At 45.5% G+C, this 24,152-nt stretch overlaps 1 protein-coding gene across 5 annotated transcripts in view; it reads right to left on the bottom strand.

Annotated features, from left to right (window-relative positions):
- LOC119649404 (potassium voltage-gated channel protein Shab) overlaps positions 1 to 24,152 on the bottom strand; it is a 587,838-nt gene that overhangs the window by 327,478 nt on the left and 236,208 nt on the right. The window lies entirely within an intron of this gene.

Genomic DNA, 24,152 nt, shown 5'->3' with positions numbered 1-24,152 from the left:
ACCGGCCGTTGAAACTATCTTATTGATTCTAATTGCCCATCCTCCACTAGTTCGAATTACGATTAATTTTTGATATAGCGCCCGGGAAGCTTGGCGAGCATGCAGCCCAAGCAGCACCAGACAAAGGACGACTTGTAGGTGAGCGTGAGCAACGAACATAACGAACAATGAATGGAGTAATGACCCAGACTCTATGAAAAGAACGCAATATTCAAGTAGATGATTAAAAGAATGATAATGCGGTCGCATTGGGGGTAGCCTTTGAAAATGTTTGTTCGGTGTCCTTGATAGATTCCCCAAACACCTTCATCGGTTCCCTGAAGGAATAATTGCGGGTTATTTCTGAATATGACGAAGATGGACTAATACAGTCTGCGTGGGGAGTAGTCGGGTGGGTGGACGTCCATCTTTTCAAAGAAAGGGAGCAGGTGACTAGGACGACGCTAGTGCAAAGCGGCCAAAAAGGTTTCATAACCATTGACTTTTCAACAAAGGAGCACAAAAACTGAGCGAGCTTAATGCATTTCCAAAGTAATCCTCGATGAAGCTTCCTTTTCTCCCCGTGCAGCAGGACCTCCCCGCTTAGGACGACGGCCAGAAAAGGTCACACAACATGTGAAAATCAACAGTTAAGGCTCCCACTCTACTGCTTCGTCCTGAAAGTCGCACTTGGCGCTCTCATGAATATGCAAATTCCATCTGCGGTGCTGAAGCCTCGTGTCTCTAGTGGAAAATTTAAATGTCATCCAACGCAATGGTCGATTTCAGTCAGGAGCCAGAACATTTTAAGACTTTTAAGACGAGAAGCTGCTAACTTTGCAGCAATAGGACATGGTACCCAGGTCAGGGGTGAACTTCTCAACCTACACACACACATATTAGCGGAACACCGTCTTCAGCTATTGTTTCCTTTTGGTTGCTTCCACTTTTTAAGGTTTTGTGTGAAACAAAACCTTATTAAAATCGATTCGATGTCTGTCCGTCTGTCTGTCTGTCTGTTTGTCTGTCTGTCTTTTTTTTATACGTTGGAAGGTGGAAAGGTTCAAAACCTACCGCTGGCTCCTGCCATACGGTTATGTGAGACTTTTACTCACTAAAACCACCTCATTCTCCTTCGCTTACCCCGCGGGACTGCCATTTCGGTATTACATCGCGGGGCAGAATCAGTTCGTTATTTGCCACTTTCCTCCCAAGCTCCTCCCTCCTCAGCAGATTGTGGATCGCCTTCATTAATTTTTTCACCGCCCTCCAAGATGTTTCAGAGGCTAGCATGTAGTCCACGATATTCTCGGGTGTCAATTTCCGCTTCCGCTCTGTGTGCAGCGAACCGCGGGCAGTTAAAAACAGCATGCTCTGCATCTTCCGGAACCATAACGCATGTTGGGCAATACGGGGAGTCATCACGCCCGAAGCGATAAAGGTATGCACGGTACCCTCTGTGTCCGCTTAGGAATTGAGTTAGGTGGTAACTAACCTCACCGTGTCTTCGCTTGATCCATTTAGAGACATCTGGAATAATCCTGTGTGTCCAGCGTCCTTTAGGTGAATCATCCCACCTTTTCTGCCATTCCAAAATAGAATCACTTCGTGCCAATTGCCGACGATTGATATAAGACTCACCGATTGCATATGATGGGTCATACAGGCGTCGACCCTCATTCGCCAAGATGTCGATGGGGATCATGCCGGCTATCACACAAGCTGCTTCATCTGAAGTTGTACGGTAAGCGCATGACGTACGTAATACGCTCAATCGGTATGGGGCTGCGATTTTTCTTCTGTTTCCTTCCACCTTCGAAGACGATGCCCAGACTGGAGCTGCATAAAGCAAGATGGAGCTAACAACTCTCGAGATCAGGAACCGACGGCTTTGCCTAGGACCACTCCGGAAGCCTTGGTTGCTAAATTTTCAAGATGAGATTTGAATTTCAGTCTTTGGTTAACCATAACTCCTAGGTATTTAAGCGTTGGCTGAGACTGTATTCTGTGGTCTCCAATCCTGATCTTTATCGACCTCTGCTTCCTTGGCTTTATAATCAAAACAACCTCGGTTTTATGCTTCGCGAGTGTCAGACCAGCTTCCTCTAGCCAAGACCTGATTTCAAAAATTGTCTCGTTTGTGAGTATCCCGATCTCATCAATGTCTTGTGCGACGATAGTTACTCCGATATTGTCTGCGAAGCCAATAATTGTCACTCCTTTGGGTAGTTGCAACTTTAGAATTCCGTCATACATTATTATCCACAAGAAAGGACCGAGGACTGATCCTTGTGGAACCCCGCAGGTTGTTGTATACATTTTAGATCCATCGTCCGAATCGTAACACAATATCTTCTCCCGGAGAAATTCCATGACTATGTGCACCAGATATTTAGGAGCGCCCAATTTGGTTAAAGCCGCAATTATTTTGTTCCATTTTGCCATATTAAAGGCATTCTTCACATCGAGAGTAACTACCGCGCAAGATTTATTGGCCTCCATTGCTTTTTCCGCAATTTCCGTCACCGTACTGATGGCATTGACAGTAGATCTTGCCTTTCGGAATCCGAACTGCCTGTCTGAGAGACCACCCTCCCTTTCTGTGATTGGTACAAGCCTATTGAAGATGACCCATTCGAAAAGTTTGCCGATGCCGTTTAGCAGGCATAGAGGTCTATAAGACGAAGGTTCACCCAAAAGTTTATTTGGCTACGGGATTAGCACAAGCTTCTGTTTCCGCCCCTCTTCCGGGAAAATCCCATCTTTGAGGCACGGGGTGAATGTTTCCGAGAACCACCTTGGAACTGTCTTGACGGCCACTGTCAGTGCTTTATTCGGAATGCCGTCTAAACCGGGGGTTTTTTCTTTCGGCAATCTTCTTCGCGGCTTCCAGGACTTCTTTCGTGGTTACCTCGGGAATTTCACCGGGATTTACCTGAACAGTGGCTAGGTTCGACTCACTTGAAACGTATGGGAAGAGAAAGCTAATGATTTCCCACAGCAAATCAGAGTTGGTGATCGGCGGTGAGCGCTTTCCCTTGATTGTTGCCATAACTGCCTTGTATGCACCTCCCCATGGGTCGAAGTCCGCTTCCTTGCATAATCTCTTGAAGTGTTCAGTTTTACTTCTAGAGATGGCTGCTTGCAATACTTTCCTCTTCTTCTTATATTGGTTGTGCAACTCTTCAGACTCAGACCGGTTTCTGCTACATTGGCTGTGTCTTCTGGCTTTAAGGAAAACTTTACGAAGTTCTTTGATTTCGGCATTCCACCAGAAGTTGGGCGGCGAGGCATGGAAGCGTCACAAGCTTTTTATAACTTTTCAAGGACCTGCGCCACCTTTTCTCGTGCATTTCCCACCGGCATCGCTTCCTGCAGAAGTATTTCCTCGAACATTTCTTCATCAAGTTTTTTGGAGGTCCAGCCCAATATTGCAGTGTTCTTGATTCGCTTTGCTCCTGTCGTACGCTCCATCTGGAAGATGATAGCCTGATGGTCGCCAGCTATTATTATTGGGTTGTGGCGGCTTGCTTCGGAAGCTAATTTTTCCAACATCAATGCGAATTCATCTAGCGTGAGGTTCGGCGCAGCGTAGCAGCTGAATACGTGAATGCCGCCTACCTTAGCCCGTGAGAATCCGTCTTCTATCTTATTGCCCGTATTTTCGATCGCTCGGTTTCCGCAAGTCCAGAGTGCCGCTTTGCCGCTTCTGTCTGATACAAAGACACCACTGTGGAAGTCTTTGTAATATTCGCATATAATGGCAACGTCAATTTAAGGTTCCAGTACGCTTTGAGAAAGCAGCTCCTGAGCTGCCTGACAATGGTTTAAATTCAGCTGTAGGAATTTCATTTGCGAAAAGCGGAAATCGCCTTTTTAAACGCCGGACATCGGTAACTGCCTAGACATGATCGACGTTACCCTCCTGTGTTTCTCTGCATAGCAGGCATTTAGGATTCGCATTGCACTCTTTGGCAATATGCCCTTCTTCTCCACATCTTCGGCACAACTTAGATCTATCGTACTTGCTTGAACAGTTTCTCGATATGTGTCCAAATTCCAGGCATTTGAAACATCTCTTTGGCGATATCTGTTCTCGCAGTCGACAGCTGACCCAGCCGACGCGTATTTTGCCAACAGTAATAGCCTTTTTTGCTGCTTCGAATGGTAGAGCTATTGTGGCCGTCTGAGTACCACCATATGCTTTTCGGAGCCTTATCACATTGGACTCAAGGATCGAATCTAGCCCGGGTTGAGTCTTTAAGGCCTCGCAGATCTCCGCTTTTTGGTGATCTCATCCAGGTCCTTGCATTCAATTAGCATTGAGTCCTGGCTCACCTTTACCTCAGCTACTTTGCCCAGTGATGACTCGATCTTCTTATGTAAATCGTGGGACTTACTCTCTCCTGGCCTAAGCTCAAGGAGCAAATCGCCTTTTGTTGTCTGTCTGTCTGTCCGTCACACGCATTTTTCTCGGAGACAGTTGTAGCGATTGACACCAAATTTGGCAGAAAGGTGGGAACTGTGAACGCTCACGCATATAGTGAGTTACATCCTTTTACGATGGATTTTAGGGGGAGATCCCCATACATGCAAAAGGGGGGTGTAAATTTTTTTTTCATCAAATATAGTCATGTGGGTTACCAAATTAAAGGTCTCGGTTAGTACTTTTCGAAGCCGAAGTCTTAATTTTGACTTTTGTTGAAAAAGTAGGGAGTGCGGGGGGTTGAAAGTGGTCATTTTTTTAACGAACCCATTCTCAGGAACTACCAAACCGAAAAATCTGGAAAAAATCAGGGGGCTGCCACTATATAGTGCCTAGGATCCGAAATACTCTCCATATCGATACCTGTTCAAATAAAGTTAATAATAGTACATTACTATAATTTTTAGTAATTGACAGGAAAACCCCCCTTAAGTTCACCCTAGAATAACAAAATTTTGCAGCAATTTAGGCTACAGTATAGTGCATCCTGCCAAATTTGGTGGAAATCGCCCTATTACTAACAAAGTTATATTAGGTCGAATCTGTCGCTCCTCTGTAAATTCAAGACTATGAATGTCAATATCATTTGAAAGTAGCTATTTTCACATAATATATGCATATTTTACGTGCTACATGCTAATGGGATAAATGCACACCCAAATCTCTTTATAAAAGAAATACACAAAACCTTTCATACCCGAAGCGCGAGCTTCCAGTATTCCGACTTGTTTCCTTCTGCTCGCGCTCTTGCTCAATTAAGTCTGGAGGCATCATGGCCACTTTGTGTGTAGCATTCACGACAGACTGAGCAAATTACAATTTTTCATTCCATCCCGAAATGGGTGACAGTTTGAATTATGATTGCCATTGCTGGCGGAGAAAGGCTGCCACATTAAAAACTCAATTATGATGCTAATCATTGCTATATTGAGCGTGCAGGGTACTCAGCAGAGCGTCGTCATGGTCAATTCCACCGTGAAATCGATTCCATTTTCCATGAATCCAGAAGAGTTGAACGTGAAATACAGCCTTAGCACGATTAAGGAAAGCACCATTGTTTGAATAAGAAGCATTTGGTCAACTCCGGAGGGGAGGGGGAGGGTGCTAAAGTGATTGAATCGATGTTTGCTAAGTAAAGACGTTCGAACGGGTCGCAACTAACAATTCCATCGTCACAGTATGTTATCCTGTTGCTGTAGTTTCTGCAATTTCATTTGGGCGCGGGTTGATGTGTACTGAGTAACACGACACTATCGGAATGGCGGCGGATAACCCTTGACCTCCGCTGCGGCAATCTTATTAAGTGAATTGCACGGGAGAGTAGAGGAACTGCTCTTCTTGGCCACAAGGACATGGACAAGCCCTCCCCATATTAATGGAATAAGACAGTGTGAGCACGAGTAGGAAAGAGGAGCTCAGAAGTAACCTTCACTATGCATGAAAGTGCATCCGCAAATGAACCAACAATTTTATTTACTGGAATTTACTGGGAAACCGGAAGCTTCACGCTTCAGGTATAAAAGGTTTTGTGTTTCTCTATGTGAGGAGCATAACGCAGTTCTCCATTGGCTGATAGCATTCACTCGAGATATTTAAATCACTTAGTTCTGACAATAGTAGTACCCTGCCCAGAACTGAGCGAATTAAGTATCGCGGGTCAATGCTATCAGCCAATGGAGAACTGCGTAATGAAATTACTTCACGTATTAATGCAACCTGGATGAAGTGGCATTCCCCAACTGGTGTTCTTTGTGATCGACTTATCAGCGCACGTCAAAAATCTAAAATTTACTGCAATGTCGTCCATCTGCCGCTCTCTATAGTTCTGAGTGTTGGCCGACTATAAAGTACAATGAACGGCGTCTTGGGGTAATGGGGACGAAGATGTTGCATTACACTCGTGGCGTGACACGTTTTGATTATGTCTGAAATGTGAATATTCGCGATCGATATGGGTTTGCACCGATCGTGGAAAAACTGCAAGAGAGGCGTTTTTGATGGTGTGGTCACGTAATTCACGCTAACGAGAATTCAACAACCAGTATTGGTCAGAACATCGAAGTCAATGGTAAGCAACCAAAAAGCCGGTCAAAACAATGGTCGCATAATACACTGGATGAGGATTTGAAGGTCTCGCGATTACATCCTGATCAGGCATTTGATAAAATAAAATGACGAAATCGATCACGACGAGCCGACCCCGCTTGTGAACTGAAGGCTGAAGAAAAAGAAGAAGATGTGAGGAGCGATGAGCCTGACAGTTCCGTGTCACATAGTTAAAAATTCGATTGGCATCTATTTTTTAGAAAGCGATTTAAATAAATCATTTGATGGAAAGCCCTGTATTGAAATAGTCAACCTCATACGCTTCACACTCTGAGTTTAATATTATTAGCAAATGCCAACAATTTAACCAACATCAAATATAAACAAGTCGGGAAACCGGAAGCTGGACGCTTCAGGTACGAAAGGTTTTGTGTATTTCTTAGTACGTAGCACGTAATATATGCATATATTACGTGAGAATATCCACTTTCGGATGATATTGACATTCATAGTCTTGAATTTGCAAAGAAGCGACAACCTTGACGTATTATAACTTTGTTAGTAATGGTGCGATTTCCACCAAACTTGGTAAGATCATGCTCTATGTTATACCCTATATTGTTGCGAAATTTCGTGGTCCTAGCATGAATTTAAGGGGGGTTCTGCAGCGAATTACACTAAAAATTATAGTAATATACTATTATTAATTTTATTTATACATATATCAGTGTGGAAGGTATTTCGGAGCCCAGGCACCATATAGTGGCAGCCTCTTGATTTTTTTCAGATTTTTCGGTTTGGTAGTTTCTGAGAATGGCCCCCGTAAAGGAATGGTCACTTTTAACCACCCGCGCTCCCCACCCTTCCAACCAATGTCAAAACTAAGACCAGCTTCGAAAAGTACTGACCGAGACCTTTAATTTGATATCCCACATGACTATATTTGATGAAAAAAAAATTTACACCCCCCTTTTGCATGTATGGGGACCCCCCCTTAAATTCGTTGTAAAAGGATGTAATTCACTGTATGCGTGAGCGTTCACAGTTCCCAGCTTTGCACCAAATTTGGTGTCAATCGCTACAACCGTCTCCGAGAAAAATGCGTGTGACGGACAGACAGACAGACAGACCTGTGTCGTAAATGCGGAAATAAAGGCCACATTGCAAAAGCCTGTGAACAAAAACCCAATTGTCTGTTCTGCAGGCAAATAAACGACATTGATAGCGCCCATGTCACAGGCAGCAGCACATGTCCGGTGTATAGGAAGGCGATCAACACTATGTGCAAATGAGGTTCCTACAGCTAAACCTGAACCATTGCCAAGCGGCTCAGGACCTGCTCTCCCAGACGATATTCGAAAACAAAATCGACGTTGCTATTATCTGCGAGCAGTACAAAAACCTAGACAGTGGAGTATGGGTCGCGGATAAGAGCGGAAAGGCAGCGATATGGACATGCGGAAATCGGGCCATAGAAGGAACCACCAAGATCCTCGAGAATGGCTTCACTAGAGCAAAAATAGGCGGAATATCTATTTACAGCTGTTATGCGGCTCCAAGCCTTACGACAGAGGAGTTCCATTCTTTGGTGGAGAGGTTAGCAACAGACGTACAAAGCCATAGTCCTAAGATAGTGGCTGGAGATTTCAACGCATGGGTTGAAGAATGGGGCAGCCAAGAAACGAACGCAAGAGGACGAATATTACTCGAAGCTCTTTCTCGTCTGAATCTTGTAGTGGCTAACACTGGATGCGTGAACACTTTCCGTAAGAGAGAAATGGGGTCCGTGATAGATGTCACTTTTGTTAGCGATGTTTTAGCTAAGGATCTGCAGTGATATGTCAGTGACGAATATACACATAGCGACCACCAGGCCATCATTTTTGAAATCAGACATGGAAAACGAATGAAACGGTCTCGGACGAGAGCTGAAAGGTGGGCAGCTAATAGGTTTGACGAGGAGATTTTCGGAGAGGTTTTGCAGCAAAATACAGCGCTTGAAGGAAGCGCAGAAAATAAAGCTCTGCAGAGTGGCGAGAAGTTGCGACGAGCATGTGACGCATCCATGCCAAGGTATGTTGTATCACAGAAGCGAAATCCGAACTTTTGGTGGAATTCTGAAATCGGAGAATGCCGCAAGGCCTGCCTCAAGGCCAGAAGGCGCAGTCAGCGAAATAGAAACCGATCTGGATACGAGCAGTTACATGAAGAATATAAAAACGCTCGGAAACTACATATGGCCATCATGAAAAGTAAATGCGAACACTTTAAGCGACTGTGTAATGAAGCTGACACGAACCCCTGGGGTGGCGCTTATAAAACCGTAATATCGAAAGTTAAAGGCAAACGCTCCGCACCGATCTCTTCCCCTACTCTGCTTGATGAAATAGTAACGGATCTTTTCCCACAGAATGTGAGTACCGCTAACCTTCCCACTGTCGAGATAGACACCGCGGAAGTTCCCACGGTAAGCGAAAAGGAGGTCCTCGAAGCTGCGGATAAAATTGTTGGAAATAAATCACCTGGCTTGGATAGCATCCCCAATAAAGCTCTGAAGGCAGCAGTAAAAATAGCTCCAAATATGTTTGCCGAGGCGTTCACCACATGCCTTAAAGAAGGAGTATTTCCTACACAATGGAAGAAGCAGAAATTAATTCTAGTCCCCAAGCCAAACAAACCTTTGGGTGAAGCTTCGTCCTACAGGCCGATATGCCTTCTAAATAATACTGGCAAACTATTCGAACGAGTAATCTATAACAGATTAATTCGAATTGCCGAAAAGGATGGCGGTCTCTCCGAAAATCAGTTCGGTTTTCGAAAGGGGAGGTCTACAACGGATGCACTTGTCCTAGTAGCTAACACAGCTAAGACCGCACTTGACGAGGGCAAATGTTGTGCAGTGATAACAGTTGATGTGAAAAATGCCTTCAATTCGGCTAGATGGAGCAAGATACTTGAGTCCCTAATTAACTTAGGCGTGGCGAAGTATCTGGTGCGTATTTTTGCCGACTTCCTAATCGATAGGACTCTGTGCTGCGAATCAGATGAAGGAATGAAATCCTACCAAACGACATGCGGAGTTCCGCAAGGGTCTGTCCTAGGGCCACTCTTGTGGATTATTATGTATAACGGGGTACTGACCCTAGACCTTCCTACTGGTGTGGCCTCCATTGGTTTCGCGGACGATATTGGTGTGACGGTTGTTGCACGCCCTCTCGAAGAAGTCGAGCTTTATGCAAATGAAGCAGTCTATGAGATTAAATCCTGGTTAGAGAATGGTGGTCTATAGCTTGCAGAGCATAAGATGGAAGTAGTACTTATTACCAAGCGGAGAAAGTGCACTTCCTTGAAGATCAAAATTGGAACGCAAACAATTCATTCCAAGCCTGCACTTAAGTAATTAGGGGTAATGATTGACCAGAGGTTGAATTTCAGATTGCATGTGGAGGGTGCAGCAGCCAAGGCATATAACATCGGAGCGCTGGTTGCGAGAATGCTACCAAATATAGGTGGCTCAAGACCGAGCCGTCGACTCCTTATTTCAAGGGTGGTCAGTTCGATCCTACTGTATGCAGCCCCAGTATGGGCAGATGCACTGGAAAATATAATAAATAAAAAAAAGATTGGAGCTGCGTATCGCATAAGTGTACTCCGAACATGTTGCGCTTACAGAACAATATCTAATGAAGCAGCTTGCGTGATAGCAGGAATGGTCCCGATTGAGATTCTGGCGAAAGAAATACAACGACTTTACGACCGAACGTACCTCACCGGAGAATCTCCTGCCCGTCGGCGACAGTTCGCACGAGCTGAAACTGTCGCGGAATGGCAAGAGAAGTGGGACGAGTCAGAAAAAGGCCGTTGGACTCACAAAATCATATGGGATATTCGGAAATGGATCGAGCGACCTCACGGCGAAGTAGGTTTCGACCTAACTCAATTCTTGAGCGGACACGGAGGCTATCGAGCATATCTGTACCGATTTGGGCGCGATGATTCGCCATATTGCCCACAGTGTGCAAACATTCCAGAGGACGCAGAACACGTCTTTTTTCACTGCCCCAGATTCGAAACCCAAAGGGCTACATTAGAAGCTACAACCGGGGAGCACTTTACACCCGAAAATATCATGGAGCTTATGGTGAAAGCCAAGGGGATATGGACCGAAGTTGAAAAAGTGATTACAGCCATCGGAAAGAAGCTTAGGCAGGAGAAAGTCATCCGAAAGAATGAATGCGAGAGGAACACGAATATTAACATGAGGGCAGAATAAATTCTGATCCAGCCCCGCGACGTAATACCAAATGGGAGTCCCGCGGGGAGCGTGGAAGGAGAAGGAGGTGGTTTTAGTGGGTAAGAGTCCCACATAACCGTGTGGCAGGAGCCTGCGGTAGCTTTTGAAGCTTTCCGCCTTCCATCGGGAAAAAAAAAAAAAGACAGGCAGACAGACAGTAAACCGATTTTAATAAGGTTTTGTTTTACAAACAAAACCTTAAAAAGGGCTAGGGAGAATTAGATTCTTCTTGAATGGAATTTTAATATTTTACTCGAATTTCAATTATTCTCGTTAATTATGACGTCAGCATCTTATTTGTATGGCTTAGAATGCTGTTAATTAGGACGAACTTGATAAGTTTGAACTGCTATAACTTTCCCACTAATAGTTGGATTTTTATGAAACCAGGCATGTGTATGCACAAGGCTGTCCTCTATGCCGGTGCAAAATTTAGTACACTTAGGATGAACTTAAGGGGAGTTTTCTAGTCAATTTCTAAAAGTTGATAATATACTATTAGTAAATTTTTTGAGCAGATACCGGAATGGGGCATCTCTCGAAGATTAGATTTCACATAAGTATTTTACACAAAACCTTAAAAAGGGCTGCAAATAAATAGATTCTTCATAAATGTGACTTTAATATTCCACGCGAATATCAATTATTCCGGGTAATTATGACGTCAGGATCTGATTTGCACGGCTTTGGAAGCAGTAAACTCGCGCGAAATTGCTAAGTTTGAACTGCTATAACTTTGGCGTTAATTGCCTGATTTCCATGAAATTTAGCACATATATACGAAATATTGTCCCCTATGCTGGTATAAAATTTAGAAGTCCTAGGATGAATTTAAGGGGGGTTTTTCAGTAAATTTCTAAAAAGTAGTTATATACTATTAGTAAGTTTATTTGAGCAGATGTCGGAATGGGACATATTTTGAGGCCTAGATTTCATCAAGGCGCATCACTCTGATTTTTTTCCGATTTTTAGGTTGGGTAGTTTCCGAAAATGAGTCCTGTCTCACTTCAAGTGCGTACATTTTGACTCCTTACTCACGCACTTTGCAATTTATGCCAAAACTAATGTCAGTTTCGGAAAGTACAAATCGAGACCTTTCATTTGAGACCCTACACAACTATATCCAGACAGACAGACAGACAGACATTGAATCGATTTTAATAAGGTTTTGTTTTACACAAAACCTTAAAAATCAACCACTTCATAAAAGTAATTAAATGAGATAACGGTAGCGAGGGTTCTTCAACTTGGGCGGGAATTCGAGCAATATGAGCTGAACATTCTGGATCTAAGCGAAGTAAGGTGGTAAGGCTCTGGAGAGTAAGCATCAGTGGCCGCTCGGAGGAACCAAATTAACGCTGTGGTGGGCCGTTTTGATACCTTGAACTCCTAAGGCCGTGACTGCTGTTATGAATGCAGGGAGGCAGAGTCCAGCCAGCTCAGATATTCAGAGCCAGCCATACGTTGTGTGTATTGGAGAAAACCAGAAACCAAAGTCCAGAGACCATCTTTGATCCATCGGAGAAGAATACAGTATCATAAACTTGCACCGGTTTTCCACTCTGCCCTGGTTGGAAACACCCTAAGCGAGGGGTCCGTCGACCAGGAAAGAGGGAGTGTTAGTGAATTTTCGTTAGAGCAAATTGCGTGACCATACCATAGAAGACGCGTCTCTTGCAACTTTTCCGCGATAGATGCAACCCCATATCGATTGCGGATATCCTAATTTTTCAGATGTGATCAAAACGTGTCACACCACTAGTTCAATGCAACATCTTCGTCTCCATTACCGCACGACGCCGTTCATTGCCTTTTATAGTCGGCCAACACTCGGAACCATAGAGAGCGACTGGACGGACGACTCCAGTTGTGGAACGCCACTTCATCCAGGTTGCGTTAATGCGTGAAGCAATTTCATAACGCAGTTCTCCACTGGCTGATAGCGTTGACCCGAGGTATTTAAATCGCTCAGTTCTGGGCAGATCACTTCCGCTCACAGTGATTCTGCCTGTTTCATGGGGATACGTTGCCAAAAATTCAGTTTTGTTTGGATTCAATCTGAGACCGTGTTGCATGAGGCGATCATTTCATTTTTGGACAAGTTGCTCGAGATCATTTTTGCATGTGATGCTAGGAAAACACCATCTGCATAAAGCAGTGTGTAGGGCGCTGGACGTCGGATATCCCGTGTGACGGTGTTCATGACAAGAACAAAGAGGAGTGGTGAGAGGGCGCTTCCTTAATGAACACCAACAGAATCACGAAGCGATTTTGATGCACCCGCCATACTTCGAACTTAACTTTTCGGATCGTGGTAGAGTAATTGAACCCAGCCCACGAGTTCTTCTGGCACTAAGTGTTGTCGTAAAGTATACCAGATGCGTTCGTGTGGCACGTGGTCAAACGCTTTCTCTAGATCCAGAAATGCATGTAAAGAGGGCGATGCTTTTCACGGTGTTTCTCCATGAGTAACCGCGGATCGTTGGGTCCCAGCACTTCGCTTTCTAGAGCTCAGATGCGATGTCGTCAGGTCCTGTGGCTTTCCCCGATTTCATTGGTTTTATTGCCTCCTCGACTTCAGTTGCGCTGATAGGTGAAACTGCTCCAAATGATACAGATCTCTCTCGCCATCCCGAGTGTCCAGATTATCGTAAAGATTTTTGCAATGGTCCGCTCGGGTGAAAGCAGTTCTTTACCCCCGGTTGGCATTCTTATAAATTTGTCAATTGGCCAGTGTTTTATCGTCGGGAAATTTGTGATAGAGGCGTTCTTTTTCACCGACCTTCATTTCAGCCAAGTATCTCGGTTGATGTACAGTTTACCCGGCTTGGTGAACCCGGGGGTTGCAGAGGCTGCTTTGTGGATCGTGTCTTTTATTTGGGTCCACGATTCTTCTACATTCGTAATCGTTGGTAATCGCGTAAGTGCGATCATTTCTTCTTTCTTCTCACGAAATCTCCACCATTTAATGCGGTCCGGGCCAGTGTGTTCCTAACGCTGCTTTATCTATGGCTTAATTCACAGGTCGGCAATCAGCGGCCGATATTGAGGTGCGACGAGCTCATAGAGAACGGCTTTGCAATCAGTGACGGTGGTAAAATATCGTGCGTCTTATGAGAATATAGTCGATTAGCGTTTGGCTGTTCCCACTATAAAATGTAGGAAGATGAGACAATCGGTTGATGAACCATGTATTCGCAAAATCGATTATACGCTTGCCACCCTCATTGCGCGATCCAAACCCATTTCCCCCATGGTACCTGCTACCGTCTACCTTTTCATCAACGTGACCATTAAGCAAGCCGGCAATGGTAATATAGTCGTCAGCAGGTACGTGACAAGTCTTTTCCTCGAGAAGTAGCCAGAAGGCATTTTTCTCGGCATCAGGTCGACCTGTCTATGGTGCATACACGGTAAAGAAGTGAATAAGTGATCAGCTGATATAATGGTGAGCTTCATCAGTCGATCATCAAATCGTTCGACTTCTTTAGTGGCATCACGGAAACCCTCTGAGATGGCACTACCAACATCATATTAAGTGTGTGGGCTACCAAAATAGGGAGCGTTCAATGTCGCTGCTTTTGGCACCAGATCATCGGGTTTCTTGCAGAGCGTAAATATCAATGCGCCTCTTTTCGAACGGCTCTTGCGAGTTCCTCGGTCTTTCCAGTTAGCGGGCCAACATTTAGCGTGCGGACACGTATTTGTTTTATTCGTTTTGTTCGGACTAACTTGCTTATTTCCTGACGCTGTCCATGCATCAAGAACCCTTACCCATTTCTCGACAGGACTGGGGCCCGTCCTGCCACGTCGACTGAGGCTGATGCCCTAGCATTTTTCCGACGTTTGTGACTCAATCCGATCATCTTGTTTCTAACGACATTGTACGCATTTTCTTGGTCGACCTGTCGCGGGTCCTGTCACCAAGAGAGATCAGATAGGATTTAGCTTAGTGGAATAACTCCGGTTTTCGTCTTCAATTCTGTTTTTTTTTTTAGGGTAGGGTAGGTGTGCATTTACGCACACAGTGTTGGACTCCCGATTCGGTACGTCGTCGGACTACCAACTAAACACCTCCCCATCGTCAGAGAGCTAGCCTGCAACCGTCTGTCACATTACTTCGGGCTAGTCCCCGAATTCTCCCGCCTTGCGGAACCTTCAAATCAGGGAATTCCTTTCACCAACGGGAGGGGAGAGGAGGAAGGGAACTGTCAGTTCAAGGAACCCCCTGCCATCCGGCTCCTCCACCGGTCGAGTTCTATCTTCTTAGCAACGAGAAGGACCCGAACGTAATGGGCAACACGGTTCCACCTGTCAGCAGTCCTCAGCATCTCTTCGACAATGTTGTCTGGAGAGAGATCCCCCCGAGAACGCGCCTTTCCAATCTTGTGCAGGTAAGACTGAAAACCTCCATGCCAACTTAAAATAGTCAGTCCCACCATGCTTCCGATTCAGCCACGCACCTAAGTTGCCGATGAGTCGCACAGTCCATCTGCCTCTAGTTTCATTTTGCCACGAGAGCTGCCACTCGTCTAGAGTGTGCTGCCGTTCTTCGCGAGCAACCACCTCCCTTGGCTCATCTCCCTTGCGCTTGTATATGGCCTGACGCTCCCTAGCAAGAAGGGCAACGGGGATAACTCCCGCGATCAACATCACGGCCGGTTCAGACACAGTGCGGTACGCAGATGCCACCCGTAAAGCTCCCCGTCTCTGTACTTGCGCGAGGCGTTTACGATATACCTCCTTTTTAAGAGCGCCAGCCCATATCTCTGCGCCGTAGAGCAGGACAGACTGCGTTGAGCTCATCAGGAGACTTCGCCTACTAGACGTAGGACCCCCATGTTTGCCATTAGCCTACTTAACGCCGAAACTCCACCCGCAGCCTTGTTCGCTGCTGCTTGGATTTGCTCAGAAAAGCTCATCTTGGAGTCAATAGTCAACCCGAGGCACTTGACCGCTGATTTTGACTCGAAGATCGACTCGCCGAACGATATGGGACGCAGGGTCGGAATTCTCTTTTTAGTCAGGATGACTACTTCGGTTTTTTCCAGTGCAAGGTTGAAACCATCAGTAGTCATCCATCCGCTTACCCGTCGCATCAATATGCCAAGTCTGTTTTGCGCCTGTTCGACAGTGCGTCCAGTAACAAGCGCTGCGATATCATCTGCGTAGCCGATCAGGTGCGACTCTTCTGACATGACGGCCATCATTATGGTAAATGCTTTCCTTTTCATTGCAGGTGTTCGCTTTATGGCCTGCCTGACCGCATTCAGAGCATGTTGCCCTTCTGTCAGGTCCCCGACAGTTTGCAGATGTGTGCCCATAATCCAAACATCTGTAACATTTGGTTGGGGCGGCCCGAATTCGTATCCTACACACTACCCAACCAATTCTTATTTTCCCGCTGTTTAGAAGCTTCCTCGCGTATTGACTGGCAACTTCCACCACAGCGAGTTTTTGGCCTCGGGAGTTCGCGGAGGTGATACCAATCCGGACATTGGTTACCTCCGGGCATTCACGTTTGATGGCCTCCTCTACCTCGTTCTTTTCCGTGAGACAGTCAAGGTCTCGGATTTCCAAAGCGCACGTGGGTTCCAGGCTGGAAACCAAAGCTTTTTCTCCTAGAAGCCCCTTGACTGCTTCACAGAACGTGACTTTATTTATAGTCTATGGGCCTAGTTCGACTAATACTCCACCACCCTTCGTTTTAAGTATGGAAGACACTTCCGCTCCGTTGTTTTCGGGTTTGATTTTGTAACGGATTTCGCTGAGGACTTCTGCAAAAGTCTTGCCTTCCGTCGGCTTGATAAGCAAAGCTGGAGGTCTAGTCCTCCTTCGTCTCCCCACCTTTTCTTTTGGCACTCCGTCCTTCGTGTCCGCCTTAGTTTTAGGCAGAAGTCTTTCTGATGGCGCGACGTGTTGTTGTCTTTTGATCCTCTTCGCCTTCTTCTTTTCAGCCCTGGAGAGTACCTGAGTGAAGTCTCCTTTAGATGTCCCTTCCTCCTTTCGTTTTTTATCAAGTTCGCTCTGCAATGGGCTGTCAGCGATCCGTTTGGTACTCATGGTGTTCTCCTCGGGAAACGCGGTTGTTTCTGTTTCCTGCGGATTTTGTCTTACTTTCCATGTTCGGGTATAGTATGAAATCCTGTCCAGGAGCTCTTCTAGTTCCAATAACCCATTTTTCACCCCCTTGCCGACGTTTTTCTGGAGGAACGTCGCAGATCGCATGTGCTTCACAACTGCCGTGCAAGTCTTTCCTCTTCAGCTTGCGCCAGAGTAATCGACATTCTTCCCACTCGGCTTATATTCGAAACCATTTTATTAGTTTCGGCAGTTTCCACTGTGCCTCTTTCCCCAATTATAGCACTGTGCGGTATGGTCTGGGTTCCTATCTGTGTTGCAGGTGCCGCATCACTTTCCGAGTCTTTCTCTCCGTTTCCGCGTCCCGATGTCTCGTCGGGTATTTCAGCCCTTGTTGCGTCCTTCGCTGGGCGCTGGGGTGAACGGCGCATTTTCGTGCTGCGAATAAACGCAGCCAGCTCACTCTCCCTTTCCACTATCTCCTCGTTTCGTTCGTTTTTATTCTCCATTTGAGTTGTTTACCAGCGCATCGTGTGCAAGGAAGCGGGCCGCAATAGTCAGGAGCGGGTATACCCTCGGGGACACAGCCCCTACCCCAGTTCCCTGAGGCCTGACCTACGCTTAGCTGATCTCGAAATTCACGGACGGATCAGCGCTCGCTCGGGGTAACGCGGTCTACTAACACCGGTTCAATGCACACTACCCGACCAGGGTCCCGAAGGGGCTGGCTCCTGATACACGCCACAACTACCACCTTGGCAGAGCTAGGCTCACATCATTCCATCGACGTCGACAGGGAGTTGTCAACTGGGGTCAACTGGCTGCGTTTTAAAAATTTGAAAGAAAGGAAGGTTATGCTTCTGCAATAAAATTCGACTTCCCACCAGATCCTAACTAATAGTTCCTGATTCAGGCCTTTTCGTTTACCCTTTTCACTTAATATGGATGGATAAGTCCCTCAAAAATTCGGTTAAATTAAGAACTGAGAGAAATGAATGGGTTCAGAGAGAAATAAATGGAGAAAGTACAATAAAAACAGACCAAGAAAAGTAAGTATATTCACATAAGATTTCAATGAAAAGCTGTTAAAATTTATTCTAGGAAGACATCAAATTTTAGTGAGCGATGCCCCAACAAAATTTCTGAGGAAAAATCTTTCATAGTAAAAAATGTTGTTTAATCAAAGCCACAAATAATTTGGATTCGCTTATTTCTTACTTTTTACTACTGTTTAGAAAAGTCCACCATATTTTGGTTACATATGCATTTTGATGCCCGTGTCCACGCGGATATGAGTCACGTGAAAATTCCCTGCTCCACGCCATTGGGGACTCTAATTTCTAAAGAATTTCGATTTATCGGAACAACTTATTTTGTCTAATCAAAATACCACGATGTCATCCTTTCGAGGCATGAATTTCCCAACGACTTGCTGCAGAAGCTGCTAATTTTCTAAATTGTCTCCTCCATTACTAATTCGCTAGAGTAGCTCTCAAAAATTTGCATGATTCTCTATGCTCTTTTTGAAATACACGCCACTGTGTATGTAGGAGCAATTTCCGCAACGTGACGTTCCAAAAATAAACATTTCCACGTTTGCTTCGAGCTCGCTCTTATTTTCGTAATGCAGCACGTCGTGAATAGTTTAAGTTTTCACTATGACGTCATGTCAGTTCTAAAATCATAACTTGGTGTTTTGAGATGGCCAGCATAATGTGGGAAATTGCTAAGGGGGTCCACAGGGGCAAATTAGAAGAATTAAACTCAATAAAATGAAAGATACTTTGTGAAAGGGAACTCGCTTATATCTAGAATGAATGATGCAGGGAAATCTGAAGTGATTTTAAAGTATTAGGTTATTGCATATGAAATGGCGGATTTGGCAATCAAGTGAAGTTAGTTGCGATTTGCTGTATCAAACCACCACCAGTTGGCGCTGTTGGTGTCGGATAATGAAGTATAAATACTCCTACATTCAATCAAGGAGTCATTTCATTTTTGACCATCGTTGTGATAACAGGGAATAGAAAGGAAAAAAGGATGAAAAAAAGCCAAAAACGTATACTTTTTCTGTATGAGTTCAAACTCGGTCATAAAGCAGCGGAGGTGACCAGGAACATTAACAACGCATTTGGAACTGATACGGTAAGCGAACGAACCACACGGCGATGGTTCGAAAAATTCCGGTCAGGCGACGTAAACCTTCAAAGTGAGCCACGTGGACATCCAGGACCATCGCTTGATAACCACGAGCTGCGTTTGCTAGACGAATCTGACACATGTCAATCTGTGAGAGACATTGCAGAGAAACTGGATGTATACTATTCGACAGTTTCCCGGCACTTGCAATAACTGGGACAGGTGAAAAAACTCAACAAAGGGGTGCCACAAGCCGTTACGGAGCAAAACATGGCGCTTCGAATGGAAATTTGCAGTTCTTGACTCTCCCGAAACAGAAGCAACCCCTTTTTGTGATGAAAAGTGGATATTATACAACAATCGTCGCCGATCAGCACAATGGTTAGATCCTGATGAACCACCGAAGCATATACCGAAACCGAGCCTCCATCCGCAGAAGGTAATGGTGACTGTTTGGTGGCCGAAATTAGTCAACAGAGATGTTGTGATACTCCTGCACGACCTCATGAATCCAGAACAACAGTTCAAAAGTTAAATGAATTGCAGTATGAGATTCTGCCTCATCCACCATATTCACGGGACCTTTCACCAACCGACTATCACTTTTTTAAGTATTTGGATCATTTTTTGGAAGAAAAACAATTGAGGAACGAAGAGACTGTCAAAATTGCCTTCGACGAATTTATCAACACCCGACAGTTGGACTTCTATGAAACTGGAATACATGCTCTTGAATCTCGCTGGGAGAAGTGTTTTGAATCGACTGGCATCCATTTGGATTAAATAAATAAATTTTTGTAAGCTTTACAGTCGTTTCAAATTTTAGTACAAAAACGGCCATTTCCTTTGCAACAATCTAATAAAATTCGTTCAGAAAATCATCTGAAAAATGTAGCGCGAAGTTTAATTCTAGGTCCCTCAGTTTTCTCAACTTATTTTCTGGTTGTTCGCAGTGTGATCCGCTCCTTTCGACAATTTTTTGGAAAATCTTGCATTTCGCCTCTAAAACTCTGATCTACATTTTTTGTAGCGGCGCACTTACGTCCCCATAGACACCTTTATATGCAACCATTAGCAGTTGCAGTGCTTTGCCTTTAAAAATTGATGCGATTTCAGGGGGTCCGGTAATTTCTATCCTGGGCCCGATGTTTTTCTTCTATGATCCTGATTGCTACAAATCGTACTCTTCATAGTCTAACTCAACCGCCACTGCCGGATTGGCTCTCTCAGTTTAACAATCAATGTATTCGGGCTGAATAAAATGTCAGCACTTTTCAGCACATCAGCACCAAGTTTAGTCTAGTTAACTGGGGGGAGCCGCAGCTCCGACCACTCAGGCCATTGTACTACCCCCGTAAGTTGCCTATTCAATGGCTTCCCGCCTACGGTGTTAGCAGACTTTAGCGAATCTTAAAACATTCTCCAGAGGCAGAGAGTGTGCAGATTCTCCATTAAAGAAAACCTTGCCAAGGTGTCTTCGTCTGAGATCTGAGGATGCCGGGCAGCTGCATAAAAAGTGCAGGGCCGTCTCCTCCTCCTCCTCACATTGGCTGCACATAGCCGAAACCACTACCCCAATCTTTTCCATATGGTAGTTTAAGGAGCAGTGTCCCGTCAAAAGCCCTACTAGGGTTTTCATGTCCCACTTCTTAAGGGACAACAAAAATGGCGCTCTAGTGGCTCTAGGCTCTTTCACAAGGATTTTCGCTTGCCGGCAAGAGTCCAAATTTCTCCACTCGGACGCGTGAATCCTTGCAATTTCACCTTTCAGAGTAGACTTGACAGTAGATGCTGGGATTCCAAAAGTTGGTTCTGGCCCCACCATTGTGGATCCAGACCCTCAGCGAGCCAGTCTGTCAGCCTCCTCATTACCAGTGATGTTAGAGTGCCCCGGCACTCACATCAGGAATGTTTCGTTCAGTCGGCCTAGCTTCAGCAGCATCTGATGACAACTCCACACCAACTGGCTTGATATGTTGTTGCCATTTAGTGCTGATAAGGCTGCCCGACTGTCGGAACAGATTCGAATGGTGCGACCCCTCCATTTTTGTCGCCAATGAAATGGCATATATCTCCGCTTGGAATATTGTCGTCATTTTTTGGAGGGGTCGGGCCAGTTCTATAATCGGATCCATCCTCTATGACTGACCCGTCGGTGAAGATTATTAGGTCTGTAATCTGAAAAGACTCATGGCCACTTGTCGACCATTCTTCTCTTTCGGTAATTACGACAGTGTATGTCTTTTCAAAGACGAATCTGCAAACCATATGGTCGGTCGGCATCAGGACTACCGGATGTTTTTCAAGGAATTTCCAGATAGACGCATGACCGTTTGATTGGCCCAATGGTATCCAAGTGAATGGGAGGTAAATTTAGGATAGCTTCAAGTGCCGCAGTCGGTGTAGTACTCATTGCTCCAGTAATACTTAGGCAACCAAGTCTCTGAATCTGCGTTAGCAGCTTCCTGCTGTTAGCAAAGTTCAGTCTTGACCACCAGACGATGCATGCATACATCAAAATGGCAAGATTTGCCTTTCTGGTCGGCATGTTGCCTATGGTGAGGTGGCCGCTTAGGAATATGTGTATCCCTTATGAACCGATCTACTAGTCTTTCTAGTCGTTTTAGCAGAAAGGACGTTAGGCTGATCGGTCGAAAGCTTTTTGCGTCTGTGTAGGTGGGCTTTCCTGGTTTGGGAATGAACAACACCTTCACATCCCGCCATTTAATTGGAACATAGGCGTGTACTAAGCATGCACGATATATATTCCGAATGTGTAGACCCAGGGCATCCATTCCTTCTATTACTAGCGCAGGAATGATGCCATCCGGACCTGCAGACTTGTATCTATGGAACGAGTTAAATGCCCATTTCACTCGCTTCAGTGATACTACTTTGCATGCCAGATTCCAGTCTCTCGATTGAGGGCTGTATGCACCTGTTGTCCCCGAGATTAGATTCTGGATGCTGCCTGGGAGGTGTACTTCAAGAAAATGTTTTGCCGTTTCTTCATCGCTTTCTGTGTACTTCCCATTCTGTAAACGTAAATAACCCAGTTTCTGGCTACGTTCTTTGACCAGAATCCGCTTCAACTTTGAGGTTGCCTCAAGAGAGTTAGTCTCTTCGCAAAAGCGTCTCCCAGATGATCGTTTAGCCGATCTTATGCTCTTCTTTAGAGCCTTCTGTGTCTCTTTATAGCGATTCAAGCTAGTGCCTGATTCACCCTTCAGAGCACGATTAAGGAGCATCCTTGTCGTTCTCTTCTGTTTTGCCAAATCCGAGTTCCACCATGGTGTTTTACCCTTCTTTGGCATCTTGAGTGGACAGCTTTCTTCGAAAGCTTCTCTCATGCTAGCTGTGATCATCTGGGTTGTCTTCTCAATTCCAGTAATGGATTTGATGCGCTTCCCAGGGATCGTGACTCGGGCGCTCAATTCTATTTGATACATCACCCAATCCTCCTTCCTCGGATTCCGAAATGGAGTGGGTGGAGCGTTAACCAGGTTAGCCTGGAAGTCTTTGGAGACTACCATCCAGGTGCGGGGTCGATCGCTTCCATTGGCATACAATAGGTCGGGGGCGGGGAAGGAGCTAGGATGTGGGTTGGGATGGGAAGCATGCGGGAGGGGTTTGGGAAAGGAAGCTAGGAGTGGCGCTGAGGATGGTTGGGTTTTGAAAACTGGGATGAGGAGTAGATGCCGTTGTAGAAGATTACTCTACCGTCGGGGTCGAACAGGAGGTTTCGGGACTGGAGAGATTTGAGGGAACAGATAAGTTCGTAGAAGATTCTCTTCGACGATCTCGATCTACATGGCCTGGGAGATAAGTGGATTTGGATAGGATAGGCATTTGTCGAGGAATTTGAGGGTGTGACGGGCTTGGACGGCGTCGATGCGGGGCGTTTGACAGGAGTCGTAGAGGATCTGGTTGGAGATGTATTTGGAGCGGTCTTCGTTCTTGTAGAAGTTGGAGCCGTGGCGTAGGATTCTGCGCTCTTTCAGACGGAGTCGTTCGATTTGGTGGGGGGAAGTGTCGGACCAAAAGACGACGCCGAAAATGAGGGGGGGGGGCGGATAACCTGTTTGTAGCAAGACAGCTTGACTTTCTGAGGTGTTGGGCTGCTGTATGTTAGGATTGGGTAAAGGGATTTGAAGGCACGAGTTGCGCGACTTAGTGCCTTCGTGGTGGAGGTGGGATAGACGGGAATTCATTGTCACCTCAAGGTTGGGATGGTGTCATTGTGGATCTTCAGGGATAGGGTTGATATGTCGTTCCTCATTTTCGGTGTCATTTTAGGGTTACCGCAGAATACGATGGTGTCGCACTTTTGAGGGTTAAGGGACAGTTTCCAGCGGGTAAAATACCGGTAAAATTCGTCCAAATAGGAATTCAGGCGGGCTTCACCGGCTGGGATATTTCTGGTGGAGGTGTAGAGGATGAGGTCATCCGCGTATTGGAAGATTCGGATTGGATTTGGGTGTGGAGTTGGTTTGGGAAGATCTGCGGTAAACAGGAAGAAAAGGGTAGCGGAGAGGATTGATCCCTAAGGGATGCCAGCCGGACTAGAATATGGGGAATTGGGATTTCCGTCCATCAAGAAAGCTAAGAATTAGCTTGCAGAGGTGCGGATGGGGCAATTCGGAAAGCTGGTATGCGAGTCCGTATTGCCATACGGAGTCGAAAGCTTTCTTTATGTCGAGGAGACAGGCTATGGTCGGTGCGTTCCGTTTGAGGCCGAGGAGGACGTCCGATTTGAGCACGAGGAGTGCATGCTCAACCGAGTGTTTTGGTCGATTGGTGAATTGTGGGATTGAATAGTTGGAGTCACAGTGCTCGTCGATAATGAATTTGATGATCCACTCGAATATCTTGGCGGTGGATGAGAGGGTTGAGATAGGTCTGTAGCTATCGGGGTTTAGAGGATTTTGGTTCTTTTTTGTGATAGGAACAATTCGAGCACTCTTCCCATCTGTTGGGAAGTGGACGTTGATAAGGCAGTAGTTGATGATGGAAGACATAATGGGGGTAATGCTAGGGGCACATTTCTTGAGGACGATGAAGGGAATTTTGTCAAGTCCAATCGATGTTTTGAGGTAGGAGGGGTGGGTTAGGAGTTGCTAGATCTTT

Source organism: Hermetia illucens, chromosome 2 (genome assembly GCF_905115235.1).
Source record: "Hermetia illucens chromosome 2, iHerIll2.2.curated.20191125, whole genome shotgun sequence".
Classification (NCBI taxonomy): Eukaryota; Metazoa; Arthropoda; class Insecta; order Diptera; family Stratiomyidae; genus Hermetia; species Hermetia illucens.
This window is presented reverse-complemented; position numbering and strand designations above follow the sequence as displayed.